Source organism: Peromyscus eremicus, chromosome 9, assembly GCF_949786415.1.
Source record: "Peromyscus eremicus chromosome 9, PerEre_H2_v1, whole genome shotgun sequence".
In the NCBI taxonomy this organism is placed as follows: Eukaryota; Metazoa; Chordata; class Mammalia; order Rodentia; family Cricetidae; genus Peromyscus; species Peromyscus eremicus.
Window position 1 is genome coordinate 19,793,312 of NC_081425.1, and position 10,448 is coordinate 19,803,759.

The 10,448-nt window shown below is 39.3% G+C and overlaps 1 long non-coding RNA gene across 1 annotated transcript; it reads left to right on the forward strand.

Annotated features, from left to right (window-relative positions):
• The first annotated feature begins 7,569 nt into the window (after positions 1–7,569).
• On the forward strand, positions 7,570–8,302 carry LOC131919937 (uncharacterized). Its single transcript, XR_009381467.1, has 2 exons — positions 7,570–7,780; positions 7,903–8,302. It is a non-coding gene; the product is annotated as an uncharacterized LOC131919937 (long non-coding RNA).
• The last annotated feature ends 2,146 nt before the right edge of the window (positions 8,303–10,448 follow it).

The following is a 10,448-nucleotide window of genomic DNA, read 5'->3' on the forward strand; positions in this document are numbered from 1 at the left end:
ATTTGGTTTGACTTTGACAGTCACATACAGATATGGTGCTTGTGTTCTATTGGTTAATATTACTATTCGTTCATTAACATACAAATGTGGAATACAGCAGGTTTGCATAGAAGATAAATGTCATGGTATGGAATAAAGTAACCATAATTTCGAAAGTCTCAAAACATTTGTAAGAACTTTAAACTTGTGGGTTTTATGAAAACAACTATGCATTGGTGCGGGGCAGGAGGAAGGAAGAGATGGGAATCTGTGTTTGGTATGTAAAATGAATAGAAAATCTCTTAATAATAAAAAATGAAAAAAAAAAGATAACAGCTATGCTATTGTGATGTATTCTAGAAATGTAAGAAAGAGCTTTATAAGTAAAGGGATTTTGTAGTGAACTTTAAATGATTCTTATAAACAATGTTGTGGGCAGTGGGTGGGATAAAGGCAGATATGGTATGGTGGAGAGGATCAACCAAAACTAAGGATGTATGAAAAAGTGATACAGAAGTTTATTGCTTTAAAGCTAACTAAATATATATGATTTTTTAATAAAAATTTGTAAAAGCCTGAACAGAGGTACTGTATAATGACATTCACAGAAGCCATAGGTTTTAAAACAAAATCCCAGTGCCAGATGTGGGATACCTCCCTGGAAGTTGTTAACCAGAGAGCTCTCATAGGCTCCCTAAATAATACAGGATAGTGCCACTCTGTGTGGTTGCTCACTACAACTAGAAGGTTAGACCACATTGCTGAAGATAACACATGATTTAGATACACAATACAGATAAACCAAGCTGTAGCTGAGAATGAAGCTTCCTCCCTGTTGGTGAGCAGTTATAGTGCCAGAAGATGCTAATGAAGACTGCTGGGGGACAAAAGTCATCAATGATCTCACCCAGCAAACCATGAGTGCTGCAATACCAACCTGCTAAGTGTACTAGGTATAAAAGTGGCAGGACTGTTCTGAAAGTAACCAACCTCATGGACTGGTTACTCACAGAGTGACAAATCTAATGAGTTTGTGGCCACTCCATAAGAAGGAATACTTGTCTAATATTATAAGCCTGGTCAGAAGCTTGCAGCTTGGAAGATCCCAGTTTTAGGGGAGACTCCACTGCTGATACTTTGGTAAGTTGTGCATGTAGTTAAACTGTCTTCTAAACTTTTATGTTTCTGTTCACAGACCAGCAACATTCTCATTCTTGGTTAGAGGAATCTCTTTTGGAAGCAGGCAATGGTAAGGACAGAAACCCACAACTGGTCAATGTTCTGAAACAAATAAACGCTGAGAATTCTGTTCAAACAGAACATCTGTATCACTCTCTCCAAAGCCCAGGGAGCCCTGTGGAAAATGAGGTGGAAAGATGGAGGAGTTGGAGGATGGGGAGTGGAGCTCAGAAGCATCTTGTCTCGCCCCCACAGCAGCTGTGTCCATATGCACAGATATACACAAGAGAGGGAGACATGGAAGAAGGAGAGGCACAGTTTGGAGAAAAGAAAGCACTCAGCAGGAGTGAGGTGGTAAGAGAGAGTAGGGGTGAATGTGATCACAACACAAGATACACAATATGTAAGTGTCCGAAATTAAACAGCACTATCAATAAAGCCTTTTATCTGACCAGAATAGACAATAATACCACTAGGGATTTTCACAGAATGGTAATAAATCAAATAGAAGAAATATTTGGGACATATTTTGGAAATTTTAGGTCAGATACTTATAGAGTGTCAGTCACACTCCAGTTCCTTCACAGTCAGGTAGAATTATACAACTTCACATTTACATTATTTTGTTGATAATCTCACACTAATAATAACTATTATTAGATTTATGCAGTTATTCTATCCTTGAAACATTCTTATAAGTTAAATATTACCATCTGTACATCCTGTGATAGGAACCAAGATCCAGGAAGACTATAACACTCAAAGTTGACTTTCCCAGTATGTGGCTGTGCTAAGACCAAGGTGTAGACGTTTTAGTTAAAATATGCCACTCTGACTCAGAAAAGTAACTTTCTTCTCTAATAGTTCCCCCATTTCTTGATTCTAATGTGAGCATGACTGTGTTAAGTGTTATTGTAAAAAACACCTGTGTATTGCATATATATTTTACCAGCATCCTTTATTCCTCGTTGTGTGACTTCAGCTACCTACCTGCCTTACTCACTTATAGACAGCAAAATTCACCTCCCCTTTGGAATCCTATTTCTCTAATAATCATAACTGATTCTATTCAGGCCTCTGATTCCTTTGATCAAGACAACAGCATTTCCTGTTTTTGACAAGGAGGTTTTATTACTCAGCTTTTTATTTCTGTGACAAAATGTCTGAGGAAAGCAACTTAAAAAGAAGAAAGGTTTCCTTTGAGTCATGATTTCAGAGATTTAAACTGCCACTCAGCAATTCTCAGCCTCTGGGTCATGATCCCTTTGAGGGTTGAATGACCCTTTCACAGGGATCACTCAAGACCATTGGAAAACACAAATATTTCCGTTATGATTTGTAACAGTAGAAAAATTACAGTTACAAAGTAGCAACAAAAATAATGTTATGGTTGGGGTCCCCACAACATGAGGGACTGTATTAAAGAGTCGCAGCGTTAGAAGGTTGAGAACCACTGGTTGGGGGGGGTCCCCACAACATGAGGGACTGTATTAAAGAGTCGCAGCGTTAGGAAGTTTGAAGACCAGTGCTGTCACTCATTGGTCATGCTGCATTTATGCCTGTGCCTAGGCAGTGCATCGTCATAGCTGTGGAGTATAGGCGAGGAAAGTACTCACTTCATGTTGGCCAGGAAGCAAAGAGAGGAGAAAGGGCCAGGAACAATACACACTTTTCAAAGTCACACCTCCAGCGACCCACTGTCCCCACTTGAGCCCCACTTCCTGAAGTTTCTGCCAGCTGGTAGCTGATTGTTAAGCTTGGGCTCTGTTAAGTGGATTTGTCCACTCATTGAGGCTATAGCCTTTATGACCCAACTGTCCCCAAAAGATCCCTCCTCTGGACACTGCTATAGATGGTTAAGAGCATTCCACATGGGAGCTTTCTGAAGAGAGCTGAGACCCAAACAATAATAGATCGATTTAGTATGACACTTTGGACCACCCCATTAGATACCTACAAACTGAGATCCTTTGTGCATAATTTATTCATTTATCAGAATGATAATTCACCTATTGGATGTTATTTAGATGCCCTTTACTTGTCACCAGGTTACATCTTTATGTATGATGTTTAACAACTTCTGGATTCTTTCATTTAATTCTCATGACATCCCTACTACAAATGTTCCTGTTTTCAGTGTGAATGAACTATATCACCATTAACTCAGTTCTGGAGATTCAGAGCAGATGTATGATTTCAAATCCCACTATCTACTTTATTGCCAAAATCTAATTGGGTTGCCTCTGTCCAACTTCAGGTGTGAGTCACTTTTTTCCTCCTTCTCTTCCCTTGTATTTTCACTCTATTTCAAGCTCTTTATACACATACCTGAACTACTGTAAAAAATCTTTTCCAACTTGTCACTCTATATTTATTCCTAGTATCTACCTAATCATGCTTATTTCTAAGTTAATCTCCTAAAACAGTATTCTAAACAATCCCTGCCTGACCAGAAGCACTGCAGGCATCTTCTCAGTGTTTCAGCAGAACACTAAAGACTCATGCTCATTTTTGAAATTTTACCCCTCATGTTCCCATATGAAATGGTCTAATATTATTCCCCAGGCATATCTTACAGCTGTGTAGCTCTGGAGTTTTATTCTCACCATTTATCTCTTAGAATTACTTTTCGGCTTCTGCCACACTTTCTAATACTGAGCTATTACTCAAAGCCCTGTGCAGATTTCATGGTTTTCCATGATCTTAACTAAAACACTAAGCCATTATTGTGATTCTAGAATAATACAACCAGTAGGAAGTTAGTTATCATCTAAGGTAACTATGTGTTAACATGTCCTCCAAGCTTGTTTTCTGTGGTCCAGAAAAAAAAAGAGCTATGAATATAGAGACATATCTTACAAACCGAATTTTACTTTAATAAAATAAAGATAATGTCTTTTCATTCTTGCCTGTTTATTTTTCTCATTATCGTACACTTCTTTCTCTCTAAAAGCTAAAAGTGGCAAAGACTATGAACTTCACTAGTCTTCAACTCCCTTGGTGTCTAACATGGAAGATAATCATGAACATGTTCTAATTACATTGCAAACAACAATGTATATATGTAGAGGAAGAGTGAATTGTTTTACAATATACCAACAACACAATTTAAAATAAAGCACAACTCTTCTATAAACGACAAAAAGGTCAAAATTATTTCTGTGTTATGAAGCCTAATTTGTTCCAAATGTTTGCCTAGTGGCTAGTACCACCTAGTTTACTTAATTGTCATGTAATGGGTGGGTCACCTGCAGTATAGTTATCCACAAGTGAATAAGAGAGCAGTCAATGTGATTACCTTGTCAATTTGGAAAAGACCAACCATTTTTTGTCACTTTGCTTTCTTCTCTACCTGGAACCATAAAGGAGCTCATGTTAATTGTGACCAAAGAAGCTGATAACGCCTTTGAAGGCACATCTTAAGGACCCCAGTGCTTCTGTGCAATGCCACTGACCCTTTCAAGGTTCACAGCAGAATCAAATGCTTGCAGGAAATATTCATAGTAGTTCTACCAAGATCGTCTTTACAATAATTTTTCAGCCTCTGTGTTAGGCTGGTGAGTTGCAAAAGCTTTGCTGGTACTCTGAATGTGCTGTTTTCTTCACATCTCTCAAGTGGGAAATCACCAGAGATCTAACCAGTGATTTAGTGCTCATCTGTGCTGGAGAGAGGCTTCAATGGTTCATTAATGTAGCCTGATTCCCTCTTCTGCTCCTTTTGATTCTGGCTTTAACACAAGCTTCCTATCTGCATGACTGTCATGGGCATAACCCAAGCACAGAGATGACAGCTAAGAAACCAGAAAGTTATTTTTCAATCATGGATAGGGAACCTCATTAGTCATACTGAAAATTATAATAAAAATGCAACCTCCTCATTTCACCCTAGTGACTGTTTTGAGGATATTGTTTATAAGTGGTTGTCAGCATGTAGGGATCCCTCATGTTAAACATGGAATTAAAGGTGAGTTTGTTGTTATGATCCCTTTTGGGCACTTATAATAAAATACTTGTTTAGAAATCTATGTTAAAATTCTTGTTCAGTGTAAGCCAACCGTTATTTTGTCTGAGCTACAGAAAGTTACACCGCTTTTTGTGTTGATCCCCTGAATAACTTGCGATGCTGAAATGTTGTGAGACAACAAAATAAAATAACAAAATCAAGAAAAGACATTATAATAGGGAAACCTTTTTAGTAGTCTCATAATGAAGTGATGACTTACCTACAGGATAGACTAAGAAATGAAAAGGGTCATTGTCCAAAAGGATGCTTAAAAAATCTACTTTAAAAATCTGCTTTAAAAGTCTCCTCAACAGCAATGCACATGGAGAGATTTTTGAATAGATAAAATGGTCTCTTTTTTGAATAGCTAAGCAAGATAGGATTCAGGGACATTAGACATGAGTTGAAGGGATTAGGAACTAAAATAAAAAGGCTGACACGAAGTTTAAAGGGAATACGGGTTCATTAACCTGGAGAACTCTAAACACTGCCCCTGTAAGCAAAGGCAGGAGGGGATTTTTCTAGGGGATTTCCTATAAAAATTTGGCTGAGCAGAAATTCTAAATTGCAAATGCATTCTGATTCGATGATTATTTAGGAAACTCCTAGCTGAGCAATGCTAATGGCCAGTGTGGATACCCAAGTCTACCCAAAAGTTCTGAGGCTTAACTATGAGGGCAGTACTCCCAGCCCCTCTTTAGAAACCGTACATTTTATTGAGACTAAACCAGCCCCTATCCCACACAAAGAGCTCAGACCTAGGTCTGCACACACTGAGTTCCTATTTGACTCCATATCTGTGGGATCTGCATGAGACCCCTGGCTTTTAAAGTAGTGAGGTCAAAGCAAATGGGCAGTGAGGAGGTGGTTCCACCTCCTCACATTTAAGCACTAGTTAGATAAAAAGAGAAAGCAAGGTTACCTGTCAGGGTCCCAGACTAGACCTCAGAATAGAGGAAAGTATGGGTGGGGAAAGGTGAAGATCTAAATAAAGCACAGGATTAGAGGACAGTTAGGAGTTTTTGACAAGTGTGTCTTTACTCAGTGACAAGATAAAGCTAGATGAAAAGTTTATGGGGCTTTCTCATATTTCTTTGACACTGTTCTCCAAGTCTGTAATGACTTAAGGGAAAGAGCTGGAATCACTTTTTAGCTGTTGGGTCATCATTATGGAAGACACATAAGATGTAAAATAATGCTATCACTCAGTAACACATGGTCTGTAACCACAGACAGAAGTGGTAATAGCAACAACTGCCTTGGCTGCAAAAGTAAATGACAACATATTCATCCATTCAAGCCTAGGCCCGCCATTCAGTGTTCTATATAAAACAGCCAATCCAATATTTCATATTTGCCGGGAAAAGTTGAGTTCTGTGTTCAAATCACAATTAATTGATGCCTAGCTCATAGTACATATGACTTTCACATTTTTAGTCCATGTGTAGTGTATTTAGTTATAAATTACAAAGAGAATATATAAAAGTTGCCTACATGCAACCATTTAATACAAGCACGGTGCTTATAATGTTAAAATTGAACTAAAGAAATAAAAATGTATTGTTCAATAAGGAAACTGCAAGTGAAATATTGAAGTCCTGAATAACTCTATCTTCCTATTATACTTTATAATCAATAGCTATGTGATCTGTGAAGTCTGCTCACTGTTCTGGGCCTTGGCTCCTTTTCTAAAGAATGGAATTGGTACCAGCAGCTGCGTCTTTCCTGTGTATTGTAAAATGTTGAAATAAAGTAATTAAGGCATGTTCCTGAGAGTAAGCATTCAATAACTGAGTGGTCACTGGGGATCCCCGTTGATCATACAAAGGCTATCGTTCAAGGGTTGCATTAAACTTCAAGTCCGGGAGGACTGTGTGTGTTTTTAAACAGCACAATTGTGTTGAAAAGCTGAACTGCCGCATGAAATAAATCAGATAAATGTTAAATGAACAAACTTGAGATGAATAAAATGTACAGTTCATTTTGAATACTGAGTTCTCTATTTTTTTCCCATGGTGTTTGTTTCTATCTTGAAGCAGTCTGTAAAGATACTCAATGAGAATGTCACAGCAAATAACTTAGCTGTGTAAACTCATTACTAGGACTAAAACCGGGCCAGTTTGCAACAACAGAGAATTCAGAGTTGGTAGATAATATTATCTCTCTAAATGAGGGATGCTGTCAGTATTCCTCATGGGACATCACACAGAATGTGCCTGACTTCCTGTGAGTGGACAGTCGGGACTTTGGAGGTCACCATTTCCTAACTAGGACCGTTAGAGGCATCTCTAGCCTCTAGTGACAGCATCACAATATGTAACAGGCTGCCAGACACTATAACGTCACTCCCTAAAGTGTCACCTCTGTGGACTGTAACAATAGTACTGCCCAGAGCAGTTCAGAGCACCCGTGGACAGCTCAGGAGTCACACTGGGGAAAACATGGAGCACCAGATCTTAGAGCGTTATCTATCTGCCCTTCCATCTGGATTCTGTGCCTGAAGTTCAAAGTCTCAGTGCAGGACGCAATATTCAGCTTAATCAATTCTGCCATCTAGTGGACAGTTTCCACTCCCGCTATCCGTCCTTTCAGATTTTCTCTGATGTAATTGAGGGGCAGGTATTGATGCCAAAACCCTGGGGTGCTGGTTGGTAGTGGGTGGGGAAGAGGAGAAGGGAGATTGCAACCTTCTCATAAGAAAAGTAATTATTGGATGTAAATAAACTTTTTTTTTTTTTTAGAAAGGAGCAGTTCCTGGGGCCTTACCTCCAGACTCAGGCAGTAGGAGCCGTGCTGGGCCGTGTGGCTTCAGATCAACAGAGAGAGCAGCAGGCGCAGGACCACCTGTTAAGTGAAAACCCAAAAATCTTCAAAGACCTTCCCGAGCCAAAATCCTGTGATGAAAATCCCCCTGGGTTTCAACTATGTTTGAAGGCAGCCCCTTGTTAACTCTGCCCCTCCCTCCGAGAGCTGAGTATGTCTGCCCCCACCCCAGGCTCTAAGCTGATTTTTTTTTTTTTTGAAGAAAAAGAAAGGTTATTTGTGCTCCTGTAGACATACAGGAAAGACATAATATCTAGTGTAACTTCACTGTCTCCTCAAACTCTGATACTAATAAACCACCTTGTACTTTAGCAATAACATCAGAGAGTGCACAAACCTAAGAAAAATGTAATCTTACAATTCAGATGGCCTCGCTCATTGTCACTTACCCACAAACAATACACAGGTTTGGAAGTGGGAGCTTGATTGGGGAAAGTAACTATATCCATGATTTTGTTGTCTTTGTCCATGGTTGCCAAAGTACAGTCAGGAAGGAAAAAAAGAGATGGAAGGCTCAGTTGAAAAGAAAAAATAAAGCTCATTACAAAAAAGAATATTAGAATTGTCTACAGCATTCCAGATAAACCCAGAATTCTCTGGGAAAATTACATATTTGTGTTGCTTTTTCAAATGAAAGCAACCTGAAAAGTTTCCCAAGAGTCGGCACATAAACACAGAGAAACAGTAAAATAAGAATCTTTATCACACATAGATAGCTTCCTACACAATGAAGAAAGCATAAGGCAGAAAATGATCACGAGCATCCGGCCCTGTTGACTTGCACATGCTCACACATATTTACGTCATTGTAACTTTTCAATTGTCTCATTATCAGTCAGTTCTTGTTTTGTACGGTATTTCCTTGTGGTTATCATTCCCTCAGGTAGCTTGTAACTTTATTGTGAGTATACCCTTTATTACTTTTTAATTGGTTCAAAATACAAAGCATGCTGTATGTATACATTGGGAAATGGCTAAGTAGGTCAAAGTACATATGCCTTGTCTCAACCCTTTCATTTGTTTTTTGGGGGAATACCTGTAATCTCAACTTTCAAGCATGAAATACTTAGTTTTTGACTAGTTTCCAATTTTAATGATAGACCTCTTAAACTTACTCTTCCTGCCTATCTGAAATTGGTGGCTTTTCACCAACCTCTCCCTAGTCCCAGCCAATCTTTGTGAGCTGTCTGGGTTCATATTTTATTTATTACACTTACCCTCTAGGAGAGGCCTTTTGTGTGCTATATGCTCTAAGCTGAACCAGTGATATCTCTGGAGGATTCTGTGAAGTTAAACATAAGAATCCTCCAGAGATATCACTGGTTCAGCTTTGGATAGTCCATTCATTCATTTATGTTTGTGAATATACACAACACAGCAGCATAGTTTTAGACTTGAAATCTTGATTTCTCCTGGGAGGGTTATCGATTCATCTAGAGATAAGGTCTCTTAACTCTTCCCATGGCTGTCCTTTAAGAAAGAGGCAGCCCCTCTAGGCTCCTCCTTCTTGTGTACTACACACTCTGTATGAGGTTCCCTCCAGTTTTCTTCCTGCCTGCATTTGGTTGTCAATATTTCTGCGACCAAAGCCCCAGTTTGTATGCTTATGCCCTGCCTATGGTTACAGCTCCTGACTCTGTACCTAGGAATTTTCCAGTTTCTAATTTGTCTTTCTGACTTTTCTTAGAAGAATATTGTATTTTATACAGTGCTTCCTGTGTGTTAGTGGGGAATTCTCTCACAGTTTTCAGTCTGTCATATTGCTGGCATTTGAATATGTCCTGTCTACCAGTACATCACAGATTCGACCGAGGGTCCCTCTCCTCTCTTTCTTTGGCCAAGTGATGTTACAAATTAAAAAAGAAGAAAAAAAAAACTTCTGTCCTGTCATTCAACCCCTTCAAAGCATCTAGGGTTAGACTGTAAGTCCTGCTCCATCTGTCCTTCCACTTAAGGGTGAGTACACTGCCATCTGTTTCCAACATGTTCTGTGTTGCGGTGCCGTGGCTGTTGCTCTTTCATATCTCCGAGAACCATTATGCTGTGAAAGCACTAGAAGATACAAATCACAAACTTGGTTTCCTTATCTAGGGAGCCAGTTACTGTGCAGTCATAGAATTTGACGATAGAATGCGTGAACGGTATTTTAGATATGGAAACCATCACAGAAACCATTTTGTTATAGTCAACCACATTAAGACACACACACACACACACACACACACACACACACACATTAAAAAAAAAACACATAAAAAAAGTTCAGGAAGAAGACCCTAGTCAAGGCCTCTGAGGTCTGAGATGACTCAAAAAAAAAAAAAAAAAAAAAAAATGCCTGCAAGCCTTAGTGCAGTGGGAGGGGCTTGGACCTGCCTAGGCCCAGTGTGCCAGGCTCTGCTGACTCCCCATGGGAGACCTTGATTTGGGGGAGGTGGGGATGTGGGGTGGCTTGGGAGGGAGGGCT